Source organism: Aythya marila (assembly GCF_965140915.1).
Source record: "Aythya marila genome assembly, chromosome: 8".
Taxonomy (NCBI): domain Eukaryota; kingdom Metazoa; phylum Chordata; class Aves; order Anseriformes; family Anatidae; genus Aythya; species Aythya marila.
The window spans coordinates 17,208,148-17,224,362 of NC_139049.1; the positions used below are offsets into that span (position 1 = coordinate 17,208,148).

At 39.8% G+C, this 16,215-nt stretch overlaps 1 long non-coding RNA gene across 2 annotated transcripts; it reads right to left on the reverse strand.

Moving 5' to 3' along the window:
* Positions 1–853: 853 nt before the first annotated feature.
* LOC309880828 lies at positions 854–12,241 on the reverse strand. 2 transcript variants are annotated; one of them, XR_014318032.1, is made up of 4 exons: positions 12,195–12,241; positions 9,449–9,583; positions 1,699–1,901; positions 854–1,269 (listed from the first exon to the last, which is right to left on the reverse strand). It is a non-coding gene; the product is annotated as an uncharacterized lncRNA (long non-coding RNA). The 2 variants fall into 2 exon arrangements; XR_014318033.1 differs by lacking the exon at positions 12,195–12,241 and having other exon boundaries at positions 9,449–9,868.
* Between the last annotated feature and the right edge of the window lie 3,974 nt (positions 12,242–16,215).

Sequence of the window (16,215 nt, forward strand, 5' to 3'; positions counted from 1 at the left end):
GGAAGGAATCCTGGACGGCTTTACTCTCAGCATTCTCTTCCAAACAGTAGACTGGACTGTTTGCCCCAAAGAGAAAGATAATTCACTCTTAGAAATATATGTATCAATTTTGACTTGCTTATAAATACTTTATTTAGTACAGTGAGTAACTTTATTTACAGGAACCCAGTACCATGGAAGATAATTAGTAAGCATGATTCACTTAGGTAAGGGCTTGCAAGACCCTTTTATCATCGCTGTATCCGTAACTTAGGACAGGAGCCAAATAATATAAATGTCAGTAACTATAGATATATATTTATATTAACAATGAAGTCCACTTTAGGAAGAGCTAAGTCTATATTTGTAATGACCTCATACAGCAAAAATTACGTTCACTAATCTGTCCTGTGTACATCCCCATTGGACGAATTGATATATTGCCATGAGCCATCAGTAGCAGGAAAGCCTGAAACTGAGTTTAAGTCAGAGACATCAGAGTTTGAACTTACATGTACTTTATGTTTTAAGTTAAAAGTCTTCAGATGCCGCTAGACCATGCATATAATAAGTTCACCATATAAAACAATCTTACAGTTGGAAATGCTGTGTGAATTTTGAAAGAGGGCTTTAAACTCCACAGTCTAATAAAACAAGGCACTCTTTAAGCAAATCAGTTACATTATTCTGATATTCTTAAGGGTATACTGGCAATTGAATTTTGTGATTGCATATCTGTAAAGTGTTATTTTGTCACCAATATAAACACGAATATTTTTAGGTTCAGATACTGCCATCTTTAACAAGAAAAAATTCCTTAATTTTGCAAATACTTAAAAATATAAAATCATATGGAACTTACCCTCCAGAGTAAAAGAATATTTTCTTCACAGATGCTTTTACAGAGCTTGTATTAACATGTTGCCACTGTTCGCTAGTCACCATAATAAATGTTCAGATTAGAGGATGGGACAGCACAGTTTGGTGCTGTTTGAAAACAGCAGATAGAAGTAGCAACTGAACTGCTTTAAACTTAGGGAACAAAAAAGACCCATTGGATAGGAATTAAAAAACAAAACAAAACAACCAAACAAAAACCCAAGCTAACTCAATTGACCAAAATGCTCTTACCTAATGCAGAGGTACACATTTATAATGCCATCATTTATGCTTCTGAACATACGTCATGTCTTATAATAATATGTTTTTGTTAAATCACCACCACATCTTTTCAATCAGAATTCACTTCAAAAAATTCTGCAGAGAAAGTCAGCTTGTCTTCTTTCCTGTCTGAGATAAGAAATCATCAAAACATATTAAATGTTTTCTACTCATAGCTGACTATTTATTTTCTTGTAGCCATTTTTAAAATTTCATTTGTCAAAGGAACATTTTTTTTAACAATGTAGCTGGGCTTGGGTATGGTTTCTGAAAGCAGTCCTATGCAGAATTTAGTAAAAACAATGCTCTGGAATAATTCATTACAATGAAAAATGGAAACTTTATTCTAGCCTTTATTAATTATTTAATTAAAGTAAGTTTAAATTTGCAGAAGAAAGTAGTTTTATGCCCAAGTGAATAAACAGCATGTTTAATGTTTTTGATGGCATTATCCACACATAATACCTTAATAATTGCATTGAAATACTTTTTAAAGACGTGTCCAGTAGCAAATCCTATGTCATTAGAGTATCTGCCACCAGGAAATGAGTTACTTACTATGAGAGAAGTATGTCTGATATCCTTGTGAAGTTCCCGTAACCTCTGAATGAGGCTGTAATTTAGAGAAGGGATCCACGACTGATTTATCTTCCATGTATTTTGCACCTACCCACAGAGCAGATGCTTGGGCTTCACTGAAATAATGGAGGAGCATTTACTTGAACCATTTTCTCCGTGTGTCTTCAGGGGAAGTCTACAACCTAGAGTTTCAAAGGATTTTGGTGAATGATATATGATCGATGGGAAGGAGTAATTTCAGCTAATATGTCTGGATGTTTGTGATGATTGTTTCTGATAGAAATTTTGACATTAGCCATTGTTTCAAAGAGCTGAGAGAAAGTAAGATATGGAGTGAGAACTGAAAGGCACACATTAAAGGGATCTCCTCTTGAAGTTGTCTTTTTAATTTAAGGACTAGCAGCACAGTATGAGAAAATGGAGGGTTACAAAAATAAAGAGGAAGAGCAGCCTGGTGACTTGTGTCTGGCAGAAATGCCTCTATCACATTTGATTTGAAATTTACATAGATGCCAGTAGTTATGACACAACTGTCACTCTAAGTTCACTTAACTGGACATGAAACAATAATGACAAACAATCAGAATGACAGTTCTTCTATTCTGCAGTTAGGTTCTTCATATCTCAATTTTGCAACATTCCTTCTGTTCGCTCCACCAGACAAACGCGCTTCTGTTATTATGATTTCTCTGTTTGACTCAGTGCAGCCTTGCTTTCAGGAAGAGTTGTACAAGTTTCTAAGCTTTCTATTCAGCTTTTTTTGTCATACCATTTATCAAAGCAAGGGTTTCTCAGTAAGTTTTTAACTCTTTAATAGTTATTTTGCTGATGTAATCCATTATTTAAAAACATTTTCTTGCATAAGACTATTACATTATTTTTCATACAAAAATATAGCCCTCTACTTTTCTTAAGTTGTTTTTCAGAACTGGAGTGACTACTGAACTCCATGACCATAACTCTTTTTATCATTCTACTATAATTCAGTAGCTTTTGCTGTCTTATAAACAATCTTACAATTAAGAGCTAATGTTAATGGAATAGATTGTTGTCATAGGATAATGGTTTCCTGCTGCTAGATAAATGCTGTGACAATGCTAGGACATTTATTGAAAGTAATAGTGAAGACAAAGCTAAGAGATTTATTTTTAAAGCAGGTGTCAGAGATCCAGTGACACCATTCTGTAACAATTGTTTTATTTCTATTTTACTAAAAGACTGATGAAGACGGAAGCGTTTTGCCTGATGTATGCAAGTGCAGCAAAGTGACAGTGGCTCATTTCACTGTTACTGAATAAGCTGCGTTGCACTTGGCTCAGGAAGAGATTTATTGTGCGACTCACCCAATCAGAAAGCAGCTTATCCATTAACTACAGCTTTAAAATATGTTGTATTTCTATGAACAAGATGGGTTTTGATGCTTTCTTTTGCAGAAGCAGTTAGGCATATCTCAGAGGAGGAGGGAAAATACCCTGCAGTGCCTGTTGCCCTGGTCCACCCAGAAGCTCCTCTGTCCTCCACGCCACAGGCTGAGGAGGTCAAACCTGTCCATAGCATGTTCCCCTTCCTCCCAAACCAATGGTTCCTTGTCTCCCTTCTGCAGTACAGGGTGTTGCCTCAGCATTAGCAGAGCAGAAATGGCAGCATTGTTCTCACCAGCATTGCTGAGCAGGGCATGTAGAGGGGAGTTCTTGACTAGTTTATTGTTTCCTCTGTCTTTGAGTTCACAGGATCTCAAGTTAAGAAAAATAAGCCCTCTTCCTTTTCCATGACTCTTAAAACTGCTCACCCCTGCACACTCCAACAGAGAACTGTGAAAAGCAAAGCTTGTAAAGTGTCCTAGGCTCTCTATCTGCTCTTGTGGAATTGCAATAAAACACGTTGATTACCCCAAATATCTAGTTCCTACAGAAAGGGAGCAGACTGCCAGAGGTGCATAGAGTCCATTCAATTCAACAAGCTTTCTCCGGACAGGTACGCCCCAATTGCCTGGCTCAGGCCTCAACATATTTTTTGCCTGTTCTTTTGATCTGTACAGCACCTATTCCAAGTGGCAGTATTGTAGCTGTGATAGTTTAAAGATATCCCAAAAATAATAAAAAAATATGATTCCTTCCCACAAGCTCTGATCATTCCAAAACATCTTTAAAGTTCTGCTGTAAAACAGCATAATGACTTTATATGACCATAATGTCCCTGCTAGGATTTCCTTAAGAAACAAACTAATTTTATTAGTAAGACCCAAAGACCTTGATATCAAACCAGCAATTCATGGTTCCAGGGACTTACTCTCTAGCTGCTCGCAGCAGAGCTCTGCATTAACTTCTAAGGCCAGAGCTTGAAAGCAGTAAACAACTTTAACCTTCACTTGACCCCAGACATCTAACAAATAGGAGTTCAGTAAATGCATGAATTTCACTTTAACCCATGTGCAGGCACTCTAAGAACTTATTCACTCTTCATCTTCTGAGTTTTAAGAAAATTTTTCTTCCAATAAATGGGCATGTGTTACAGCACCAGAGCCAAAGAACCACCAGATGATGATGGTCCTCTGCTGAGCCTAGCTCTTCATGAAATGCAAGCACTGAAGGCATCATAGAGAAAAGCAGAAATGGGAGAGAGAGACCTGTAAACCAGACAGGATGAATCCTGGCAACTCTTGAGGTCCATGAGATCATCTGAAGAGCACATGGGCTGCAGAGCTCCAGCAAATACATACTCTTCCAACTAGATCCCTGTGGCTGCAGTGCATTAGACTTGGTCTTCTAATGCATCTACCTTCCAGTATCGGCCTCCTATCTGAAGTCTAGGATTCACAGGAAAGTTATAGGGGATGGAGAATTTCCACATCTTTAAAACATTGGAGTTACTTAAGTGCCTCCAAGGATGTGACTGAAAGTACTGTAAAGTCCTATTATTTTATCCAAATATTTGGTATATCTATTTAAAGTCACAACTCTGGAATCACGCTCTTTATACAAGTCTGCTTTCAATTTTTTTTTAGTGGGAATTTTTAGTTTTCCTGGTTAGGTAAAAACATTAACTCTTACAGATCAACCAGAAACAAATAAAAATATTTTCTTCCCATTTGCTATTTTATTTAAAAGTTCATTCTTCAATTGACATAATAAATGGCGAGGAGTTGTGATTTCTGCATTTTTTGGGATTGCAGCAGAGTAAGCAGATGTCTTCTTACCACATACAGAATGTGCTCAAAGAATCCTCCTCGATTCAAGGAATTACTACACCAATAGTGTACACCAAGCTGATAGGCTTCTCCATATCATACAGGACTGCACACAATCAATCACTATTTAACTTCCATACCACATATTGCCCCCACAGAGGGAGAGAATTCCCCATGTCAGGTATCCTATTTTAAACCAAATCCCCAGCCTCTTGCAGCTCTTTTGACTAAGGCTATGCATATCCTGGCTGGATCTGGCCCAGATGCTTTATTTCTACTGCATGAGATGATTAATTATGTGGTTTCTTTCTGTTTGTCTGATAGACGCTGAGGTAAGAGAGTGATGGTTGCTTAGAGCACTATTATTAAAAAGCTGCTTTTGATAGCCCTGAACAGGCTCGAGTTGTGTGCTACAACTAATCATAAAGCTGCTTACTTGGAAATGTAATGCTTGTTAATACTATACTGTACTTTTATAAGTAAACTCATTTTTGATTGGCTAGCATTTAAGTATAATCAGTAATTAAGGGTCAGCCATCCAGTAAACTCATTAGTTTACACCAATTACATTTGGTATAGTAACTAATGATTCCAAGGATCAAGCCATTTATTTCTAAGCTTTCAAAGTATAATTATTGTGTAAATCAGATAGAGTGTAAATCTTTTCCATACGTTTTGGTTGGTAATTGAGAAATAAAATGGTTTCCAAATGTATTCTCTGTCCAGTTTTTGTTCTGCAGTAGATCTCTCGGGGGACTCTTTAAAGTATATGGAAAAGGTGATGTCAACAGAAGTGTACGCTGGGCAAACTGAGACAGGATTAATTAATAGAGATGAAAGAGAAAAGCCAGCCCCTTGCAAATCATGGTCCAGGCCTCAGCTTGGACATCACACCTTAAATGACAGTTTACAATCCTGAGCGTGAGTCACGCGGATTGACAAGTATTCAAAACAGAAGAGAATTAAAAATCCTTTATGTTTAATGTATAAAGGCTTTTCCAATATGCAGTCTTTAAGATGGTGTAATCTCTGGAGCATTTTGCTTTGAAGTTTAATATGTAGTTCCTCACATCCACATAACATTTTCAACACGTTAAACAAATTAGTCTCTGGTTACAGAAGTTTTTAGACGTTTACAAGTTGCCATTTAACTAAATTTAATATGTGCCAGCGAAGTTGCTCATGCACTTGTTCATTTAGAAAAATGCACTTTTGGAATGATTAATAAATAAACCAGCCTTTCCTATCCCTTCAACTTTGGTGTTTATTTGAAAGCAATCTACTTTAAAAAGACATTAATATCCCTAGAATTATTATTAGAATAATTGCTTTTACTCTTCTTGGAACACACATTTTTTCTCATTTCCCTTCAGCAAAGACAGCTTTCGACTCAGATATAAACTTCCTATTATTATTCTCCACTCCCCACCCCAAAAATGAAGAATAGGAATTATATACTTTTCACTAAGGAATAATTAATTTGTCTCGAGTATTAGAACAGAGAATTGTAGAATGACTTTGAATGGTAGTCTCTAAGGAGTAGCATTGTTTGTTCTCTTCGGTCTTTAATGAGCTTTAGTAAATGGCCAGGAAAAATTACCTTCTTTCTGTAATATGAGAGAAGCGAAGAATGAAGGAAGCTATAGAATCGCTAGGAGAAAAGGCAGCAGCCAAACACACACACACAGCCCCAGTACCACATCACTTCCAATGGCTAGTGTTTTCCTTTGGAATTGAGCACTAGCGCTCCAGTTTTTCCATTACAGTTAAAACATATAACATCCCTAATATTTTTGTAGGAGAGAAAATTCCTGGATGTCTCCCACACACTGACAGTGCCTGGCTTGTGTTGGGGGACAATTGCCTATAGCTGAACTCTGGAAATCATTCTGGCTTCCTCTGCTTTGGCATTGATTTTGTCTTTTAATACTCTTTAGTCTATTTTTGCTGTATTTCCACCTTTAAAAGCAATTTCCCTTATAGTGCCCCGGTCTGCTGCCCTGTCTTTTAGCAGACTTCTTTTCCTTCCACCTCATTTTCATTGTCACTCCTGTCCAGAACGCCAACTGAGGCAGCAGCAGCAGGTGCTTGTGTCAGCTAAGGATACAGACCTGTCACCATGGATAACGGGGGATGTCCAGAACCAACTTTTTCTTCCCTCCCTTCCAGCCTCCACATATTTCCTCACAACACATTCCCACAGTTGGACCTACAGAAGCCAAGTGAGACCAGCGCAAGCTAAAAAGACCTGCTGGAAGTGGGGCTCTCTCCAATCCATCTCCTCGGAGCTGTTCCAGTTTGTATGGAATAATTAAACATTAACTGGATTGCCATGTGTGCTTGCTCTCAAAGCATTACTGAGGGCAAGAAACCTGGGTCCTGTTCCCCCTTTCCAGTGAACATTTCCATGTTTTGTATGAAGTGTTTCTTGGGGCAGGGCCTGACACTCCCACTATGTGGCTGACAAGTCCAGCACAAGCTTCCCACTGAAGGAAGGAGTCAGGACACAGTCCTTTCAGAACAGCTGATAATCCCTTGGGTAGAGTGCTAAATCAGGGGGTCGAGAGATTGAAGCCCAAATCGCCCTGGGCAGAGCTGAATACAAGCCTCCTGGATCTCAGATAATAGCGCCAGCCAGTAGGCTGGACCACAAAAGCATGTTAGAGGAAGAAGGGCACAGGAGCACAGAGGTGAGACGTGCAGAAGGCAGCAGCACTATCTGTCATTGTTCTGTGGGAAAGACCTGGCATGGGTGTCCCGTTCCTAGAAAGAGGCAGAGCAAGTGTGGTAAGCAGGTAAAGTAACGCACAGCATTGCAACACCTTTGTCTGATCATGGCTGCAGATCATGGGAGGTGTTCTCATGGCAGACATCAGATTGCTGGCTGGGGCTCAGGGTCATGAGCTACGTGAAGAGAGATGACGAGCCTGGGGAGAGCTGCCTGGACCCATCCCAGACAGTTAGGGAAAAGATAAAAGTAAAAAGCTGCTGCCAAAGTAAAAAATCATTTCCCTCTTTCATGGGCCCTCTTCAGTGCAATTGTTAGAGAAGAATAAATGGAGAAAGATGTTTGAAAGAGAGATAGGAGACAGAGAGGACAGGACTAGTAAGTAAGGCAGAAACACTGGAAAGAAGACAAAGAGGAAGAAACATAAGAAAGCAACAGGAGGATTGGAAGAACAAAAGGGAAAAGGGAAAAAGCCATGGCAGACCAAATCACTTCTCCTCACATTGCCTCAATCTTCTGGCAATAAAATGATAACAGTAGGACAATCACGGAGCATTTCAGTGACTTTGAAGTCCGTAAATATTTAGGAGGCATTTAAGTGTCCCGTTGATCAGGACTGTGTTAGAAAGAAAACAATAGAACTTCAGAGACTGTTCTGACAAGTCTGAAGCACTGCTGTCAGGAGGTAACAAAGGAACAGGACTTAGGTGTTTAATTTCTTGTGTCTAACCAAGTATTAAAATCCACACCCAAACTACTTATGCTTTTTAATAGTAGAAAAGATTGTGCCTATTTCAGACCAGCAAGAGCACATAGTTTAAAGCATGCAGCCGCTCTTTCTTCAGAAACAACCTACTGTGACTCCTATAATTTATTCCTCCCAAGATTCATTTGAACATCTGCAGTATCATTATTTGAGTTTGTTATACTATTAGCTTTAAAATTTTATAAGCCGTACAGTAGGATAGGAGACAAGTTGAAAAGTTAAGGAGGGTTAATTTAGAAGTTTTAAAGCAAAGCTATTTTTGAGTTATACAAGTGCAAAAAAGCATCTGAATCCAAACCTCCATGGTTACATTTAAATAACTCAGAAACTGCTGAAAGGATTTTCTTCAAACTTCACTCAAGACAAATCCCTCTGGGCTAAGACCAAGCATGAGAATTTAACTCAAAAGGTGATTGTTGTCTGAAGGGTTTTCTTTTTCCTTTTTTTTTCCCCTCCTTCTGCTTATTTTGTTTTCAGTGTTCTAAAAAAATAATAGCACTGAAAAATAAGGGCCTGGAGTGTAACTGTTTCATATCCATTTTATCATTAAAATAAGAAAAATGCTGTTCGTAAACTACCTTTTTATTAAAACCAGACCCCCTGCTCTGCCTCTAGCCATTACCAGCAGCCTTAGTACCCACCTCTAGCAGGCATTTGCTGTAACTGGGTGGCTCAACAGAGAAGCACGGAGCTGTACTCCCAGCTCCATCTGCAGCTTCTTTGCATGCCTCAGCAGTTCGGTGCAGCTCTAATACTACCCTAAATGGACAACTGAAGATTCCCCTTAGCAGGAAGTCTTTGGAGAGCTGAGAACCAGCAGCTCTGCAGCACTCCTTCCTTTACTTCCCATCCTCAGTTCAAGGGAGGTGAAGCACACTCTATACCTGCAGGCTGACCTAAACTAGGTTTTAATTTCTCACCAGTACACGATTTGGAAAGCAGAAAGGTAGCTTGAAGTCATGCTTTTCTCAGCTCACTGACTGCGGACTCCATGCATCTGGCAATCTCATTCATTTTTCCTCCTTACAGTCGAGACCAGGAGACTTACCTCCTAGTCCTGTAGCTGCAGAAACTCCTCTAAAGGAAGAATCTGAACAATGAAGATGGAAACTTCTGTTTTACTTCTCAAAGTCTTTGAGGTCCTCTTTAAAAGCAACATCATGGGTCCTGGTAGCATGGTTGTCTGGATTAAAAAATAAATAAATACATAAATAAAAGCAGCAGCAGAAGAAGAGCAAGAACAAGACCAAGAGAGTGTTTTTTTTTGTTTGTTTTGTTTTGTTTTGTTTCTTTTTTTTTTCTGTTCAACTCTCTCCCACATTTTGTTTTGTTTTCTACAGATTGTCCCAGGGCAAACAAGAGCCTTTCCCACCCCTTTCCTTTCCTCCTATCCAGCCTTGTTTCTGATTCTGGCATCACCTCCCACAGTTACTCACTCATTTGTTTGTTTGTTTTTCCATTTGCAACTTTTGCCCCCTCCAAAGAGCTGGCTTGCCAGCGAAATTACAGTAACTTATTTCATTTCAAATGCATTCAGAAAGGCATTTGAATTGTTCCTTTTCATTTAGAGCAACATCTAAATTTGGAACTTGTAAAAAAAATGATGGGGAAGATTTGGAATATGTTTGCTAGAATAATTCATTACACTTAACCCAAGCAACTCAGATATATGCGGAAACAGCTTCCCTTGTCTATCCTTCACATCCATGACCTGGACTAAAAGCTACTTTGGGCAATGTCCAACTCATTGTTTGTGGCCCTAACACAATGCGGCTTGCAAGCTGCAGCAGTACTGTAATACCTAGGGATTTGTTTCAGGAGACCCTGATTTGGGAAACAAAAAACATGTTTCCTGATGACTGCTGACACTGAACGGTGGGAAGTACGGCTGAAATGGGCATAGAGAGGAGCATCAGGAAGCTGAAGTCTAGGGCTCAGTTCTTATTTGTTCTCATTTTGGGGAAGTCTACTCCAGCAAAACAGCCTTGAAGTTAGTAACAAGTCATGGCAGCTTACAGAGGGGCGAGCAGCTTCTGGAAGCTCCCTGCTGTACACACTACTGCAGCAGGCAAAGCCTGGCAAAACTTGAACAAATGGAGAAAGTTTTTAAAATAGAATCATAATATTTAAATAATCAAGAAGCTTTTCCATTCATAAATGTCCCATCTGCTCTCCACTACCAAACTTCTGGGGTATCATTTTTCAGTCAGCACATGGCACTCAGCACTTTAAGCTGTCTGCTACTATCTCATTCATACAGCTTTTTCATTGTGGGTCAATATTATCTGACTAGGTTCAGATTAAATCTTAATACACTGTTCACCTGGAAAACACCGACTCCAAGCATATTGAAAAGCTGCAAATATAAACAGTGCAGTTTCCATGGATGATGACATATTAAAATGTATCCCAGAAGCAAAACTAGCAGGAAAAAGAAGAATGTAAAGTTATGGTCACAAAAGAGAATGTCCTTCATTTTCAGTTGATTTTATGTTAGAGGACAAATGAATGTGACAAAGAGAGGAGACGCCTGTCTGTCCCCTTACTCCTGGATCTGTGTCAAAGAAGATTTTGCATCAGTCGTGATAAATTTAGGCAGAGACATAGCAGATCCAAATATTGTACAGGAAGATGTGAAATGAGGAAGAGTTCAGTGCAGTTCAAGGATGGCAGGGTATAATGAAGGCAAATGGAAAGCAAGAGCTGAAACAGAAAGAGCTGAGCTGAAGGAACCTGATATGAAGACACTAGTTTAATTAATAAAGACAGGCAGGCCAAGCTGAACAGAGAAGACTCATTTAAGATGTCAAAATACATCTTTAGTTGTGGCCATTAAGGTAAAAATAAAGGCAATATATGTAGAAAAAAACATGAAAGTTCAGGAGTACAAGACTGGGTTCAAGGATGGGAGTGGTGAGAAAATCTGAGGCCACGGAGAAGCTCTTTTGGGAAGTGACAGCTCTGTCTATAGTGTTTGTTGTTGCCTTCCATGTACCCAACATACTGTTCCATTGGTGAGAGGGATCACAAAGTGCCTCCTAATCTCTTTCAAGCTAAGTCAGCCAGATTCGTTTCACCTGGTGATGAACATGGATATGAGCTAACCAGGCTGGCTTTACTTGTAGTGCATTAGGGAATGCTTGCTTGGCCTCCTCTGATGGCAGAGATATGGGGAGGGACCAGGCAAGCAGCAAAATGTACAATTTTCAGCTAGTAATTGGTGGCTAGGCACTGAGGCGGAAAGTTGTTTGGTCTAGGAGAACACATGAACATGTAAGACTGGAACTGATCCAGACACATGGAAGAATGCAAATGTCAAAAAGTAAAAGTTATCAGCAACACTGAGTTCAAGAAAAGTTGATCTTTCTGCATCTCATTGCTATGAGTAAGGAGAACTTTTAATATCTTTGGTACTGGTGCAAGGATAATTTCTGCAGAAGTACGGCTATGTACTTGGGAGAAATAACAGTTACTGGTTGGTTAATAAGTAGCAGGAACCACAACAGAAGAGGCTCATGGTTTTACTGTCTCTGGTCCAGTAGAAAACTGTAATCTATGCTACTTAAGCTTCATATATCCAGCATTTGCAAATGCCAAGTAATCAAAAATTTTACCAACATAAAAGTGAGTAAAGTTGAAGTGCAATTGCTCATAAGGGATCACTAGGACAATATACAGTGGCTTTCACTTCAGGGTAACAGCCTACTTCCCATGTTCCTTTAGGGACTTGCACTGAGTGAATTTGTACTGTTAGGAAGTGCGTCAAAAACTGAGCTTGCATACAGGTAATTTACCTCTATGAGCCAGAGTGCTTCTGTTCTCCAGGGTAGGTACATCACAGGAAGGTTGCTCTCCTTCAACTATTGCTGTAACAACTGAAAGAGAGGGAACAAGAATTTTGGCTCTAAAAGCGGATACATTTGAGAAACGTTAAAATAACCTCTTAAACTGGAGCACAGAAATATTCTTAGTAACCCTCTCTGTGGTGCTCCCTGTAATTATAGCTGAGAATAATCACAGATCAACTTTTTGTAAGAGATGCCACCCCTTCTGTGCTCTTAGAGGGACTGCAGTTCTAAAATCTTTGCAATTACTTTTATATCTATGTTACCATTTAGATTCAGGATTTTAATATCTGACACAGTAGGCCTCACACTGTTTAGTTCTCCACCATCTATCTCCTTACTTTGGGTGCCTGTCATTCACATTTCTGCAAAGTTCAGCTGAAACCAGTAAGTACCCTGTTCATGTTACTGGTGCCTTGCACTGCAAATAGTAAGAAGCAGAATTTGCAATCCAGCTCATTCACAGAACATTCTTATACAGCACATAATTTTCCAACAGCTAAATTAATCTCGCTTCACAATGTGGGGCTGTGTACATGTGGTTTCTGATACAAAAGGCTCCAGTGAAATCAATGGTATAAGCATCATATTAACTCAGACCCAGCTCTTTCAGGTCCATGAAGCGTAGTCATGTGCTTTCTAATTTAGAACTCAAATGTAAGCAAGAATCTCAGCTCTGCTTTTTAAACAGTGTGAAGTTTCAATCCAATTTACCTTGCATAGATGAAAACATAAATCAGTAGCTGGTCTCCACTCCACATACTAATTTAATGAGCTGGGGATTTGACCACATGTGTATATACACTCTGGGAACTGCAGACCTTTTCCTCCATACTGCATTCAGTTTGGATGTGTGCCAAACAACTATGTATGAGCTAAAGGGAGGAGGGAAAGGCAGTCCAGCACACCAGCTTGCACCAGGGTCTAGAACAAGGGTGTGAGACAAAGGTCAGGAGTTGAGCACGATCCATACCATCCCACTGACGAGCAGTCAATGCATATGCTGCTGTAAGCAACACAACAGCCCAGGCAGCTGCCCTGGGACATGCCCCAGGACAATGTCTGGGGTCACCACTGCACAGCTGTAAGGGCTTTATCCACCCCTCCCCACAGTAAGGAGGGACTCCAGTCCAAACACAGATGACCTCCTGGAAGAAAGCTCCAAGAAGAAGGTGACAGAAATGCATCTACAGACCTACGTTTGGCTCACTGCCTGGTGTACTACAAAACAAAGGGCCTTTGGGGGCTTCAAAGAAGGTGTGTAATGATGAGTTCATCAGAATGCAAAATGAAGTTGATAGTAAAAAGACTGAGGATAAATATTCATGCACAAACATCAAGTGATTTCTGGCACCATTCACATTGCATGACTTTTGTTGACCTGACAGGACTGTGACCTGAAATAGAGACGCCAAAACAGCAGCGACTCCTCAACTTCTGTCTCCTCTTTGCCTTGTCCCAAAGACTATTGACCCAGAGAGATGAAGTCTTGCACTTATCATTCTCAGACCTCATGCATCTGTGGGCTGAGTCCATTCATAAACAGCTCCCTTCCGCTGGACTAATCCAAACCAACTCTACACTCATCCAGGCAACAGCACAACAGATCCCAAGCTGTTTTTCTGTTTGTGCAAAGTACTGAAAACAGACAGATGTTCTGTGAGCAGGGAATCTCTGAAATGGGACTACCTATACCAAGATATCTTTGGCATCATAGAGAAGGTTGAGGTAAAGGTGGGAAAAAAGCAGAATAAAGCTAGTGAATAGAGGTGGGGTACAGAAAAAGAGAAAATGCTTTTGGAACATTAACTCATCATCCAGTAAAAAAGCAGATTGCAAGACATGTCATTCAAATAGCACTACTGGTCCCCTCTGATTACACTCCTCCTTATCTACCACCAGAAGAATTAATCTAGGCTATATTTTGCTTAGGTGCCAAAGGAAAAAGGAATTTATATTAACCATGACTGTGAATCTGAGCAACAGAGTTATTAATGATCTTTACACTTTATTTTAAAAGTGTGTTTATCTTAGCTTATCAGATCAAGCTCATTCAAAAACCAAAAATCAGAAGTCCTGCGATTTGAGAACAAGTAACACTGAGAGTGGAAATTCAGCACATCCCCAGCCTATGGGATGGGAGAGTCATCTGCTATCAACATTTAGGAAATGTACTTTGGGTGGAAAGTTTCCTTGCAGCCTCAGGCTTTGTTATAGTAACTCAGCTTAGCTCTTAATTAAGCTCTTGTTCTATCTGTAACTCTAGTTCAGAGCACCTCACATCTAGGCCTTGCCAAGGGACATAGCATACCGTCCTCTAAAATGGGGTAGTCCTCTATGCAGGGATCTCTTTGTGGAGTCACGTTAGAATCAAAAGATGTTCACACAGACACAGGAACCCCTGCTGTCAGGTCCCAGATCATAGCATTAATAATGTCCATCCAGAATACACAAACAGATGGGTTTTCTTCCTAGAAGAAAAGCCAGCAGAAACAAACCGATTATATTTCTTTTTCTCTCTCTCTTAGATATTCAGGGGTGTCATTTATTTTTGCATATATTTTATTGTGCAAGGTCACATTGGACCAAACAGTGCAAGTAACCCTCTCATTCCGCTTGCATTTGGCTTCTTATTAGAAATGTTATCAGAAGGTAAACAATGCACAGGAGGGTCTGCTGTGGAATAACAAGGTTTTAATACCGTACCACATCGACAGCTCAAAAATGCTTTAATAGGTTAAAACTATTTTTGGTAATTACAAAGAAGGTGAAAGGAAAAGTGTTTCCTCAAGCTGACAACATACATTTTATACAGAAAGAGACAAGATATGAGACCATGAAAATTGCACAGACACAAATATTTGAGATGTAACTGAGAGGCAGAAAAATATATTAAAATGATCATTGATTGAGCAACGCGGAAAGAATTCTCTCAGTAGAAGAAAACAGGCTGTTGTAGGTCTCTACGAAAGCACAATGGACCCCGCTTTTGTGACAATGCTTCCATCTGGAATTTTGAAGCTACTTCTGGATACTTTTGGAACTAGATAATCTTCAAGGTCCCTTCCAACCCAAGCCATTCTATGATATTTATGACTGAGTCCTTTGATTTAGCCATCATTGCCTTTTTACAAATAGAGAAATAAGCTTCCCAGGATGACAGAGACTTTCCTAAAGTCAAAGAGTGAGTCAGTGGCAAAGAGAAAAGCAGTCTAGTTCTCCTCAACCTTACTCTCAATCAACCACACCAATACATTGTACAACCATGAAAAATGATCTTTTCCCTATGAAAAGGTAGATTCTGTGAGGAAAATAACAAGCTCCACCTGTCTATGCAGCTGGTATTAGCAATAGTGAAAATTTCATTCTGCAGAAAAAAATGCAGATGTAGCACTTGTAAAAAAACCTCCAAATTTATGTGCATATCAGAAATTGCCAGAGCGCTTTCAACAGCTGCAACTACCACACACTTTCAGCAAGTAATTTTAACTCATCAGGTCAGACTTGGATAGACAGCAAAGCCCAGATGGCTTGGTTGTAAATAAAGCCCTGGTATGACACATGGGGTGAGGAAACGTGAGGTTAGGGCCCTGCAGATTTGCACCGGCCCCAGGTTAAGGCTGGGCATGCCAGCATGGCAGCCCCACCACCCTCCCGCCCTGCTGTTAAGTGGAAGAAGCTGTGGGAACGGGCGCACGTGTGAGTGTTTAAATACTCGTCGTTGGGGACTACAGGAAAGCCTACAATAGACATTTAGCCTTGGGATGTTTTCTCTACTCTATTGCAAAAAAGCAATAAAAATATGTGCTACTCTGCAGGCTCTTTCTCTGCTTAACCAGCCCCTTTATTATTATCCAGGTTCTCTCAGAATATATCCTTTCTGCCAACAAGCCCGTACTGCTCCAACGGGCAGATCTATTCTCAGGGCCGGGCTGTCAACGCACGACGTTCTCTTGTCTGACTTCATTGC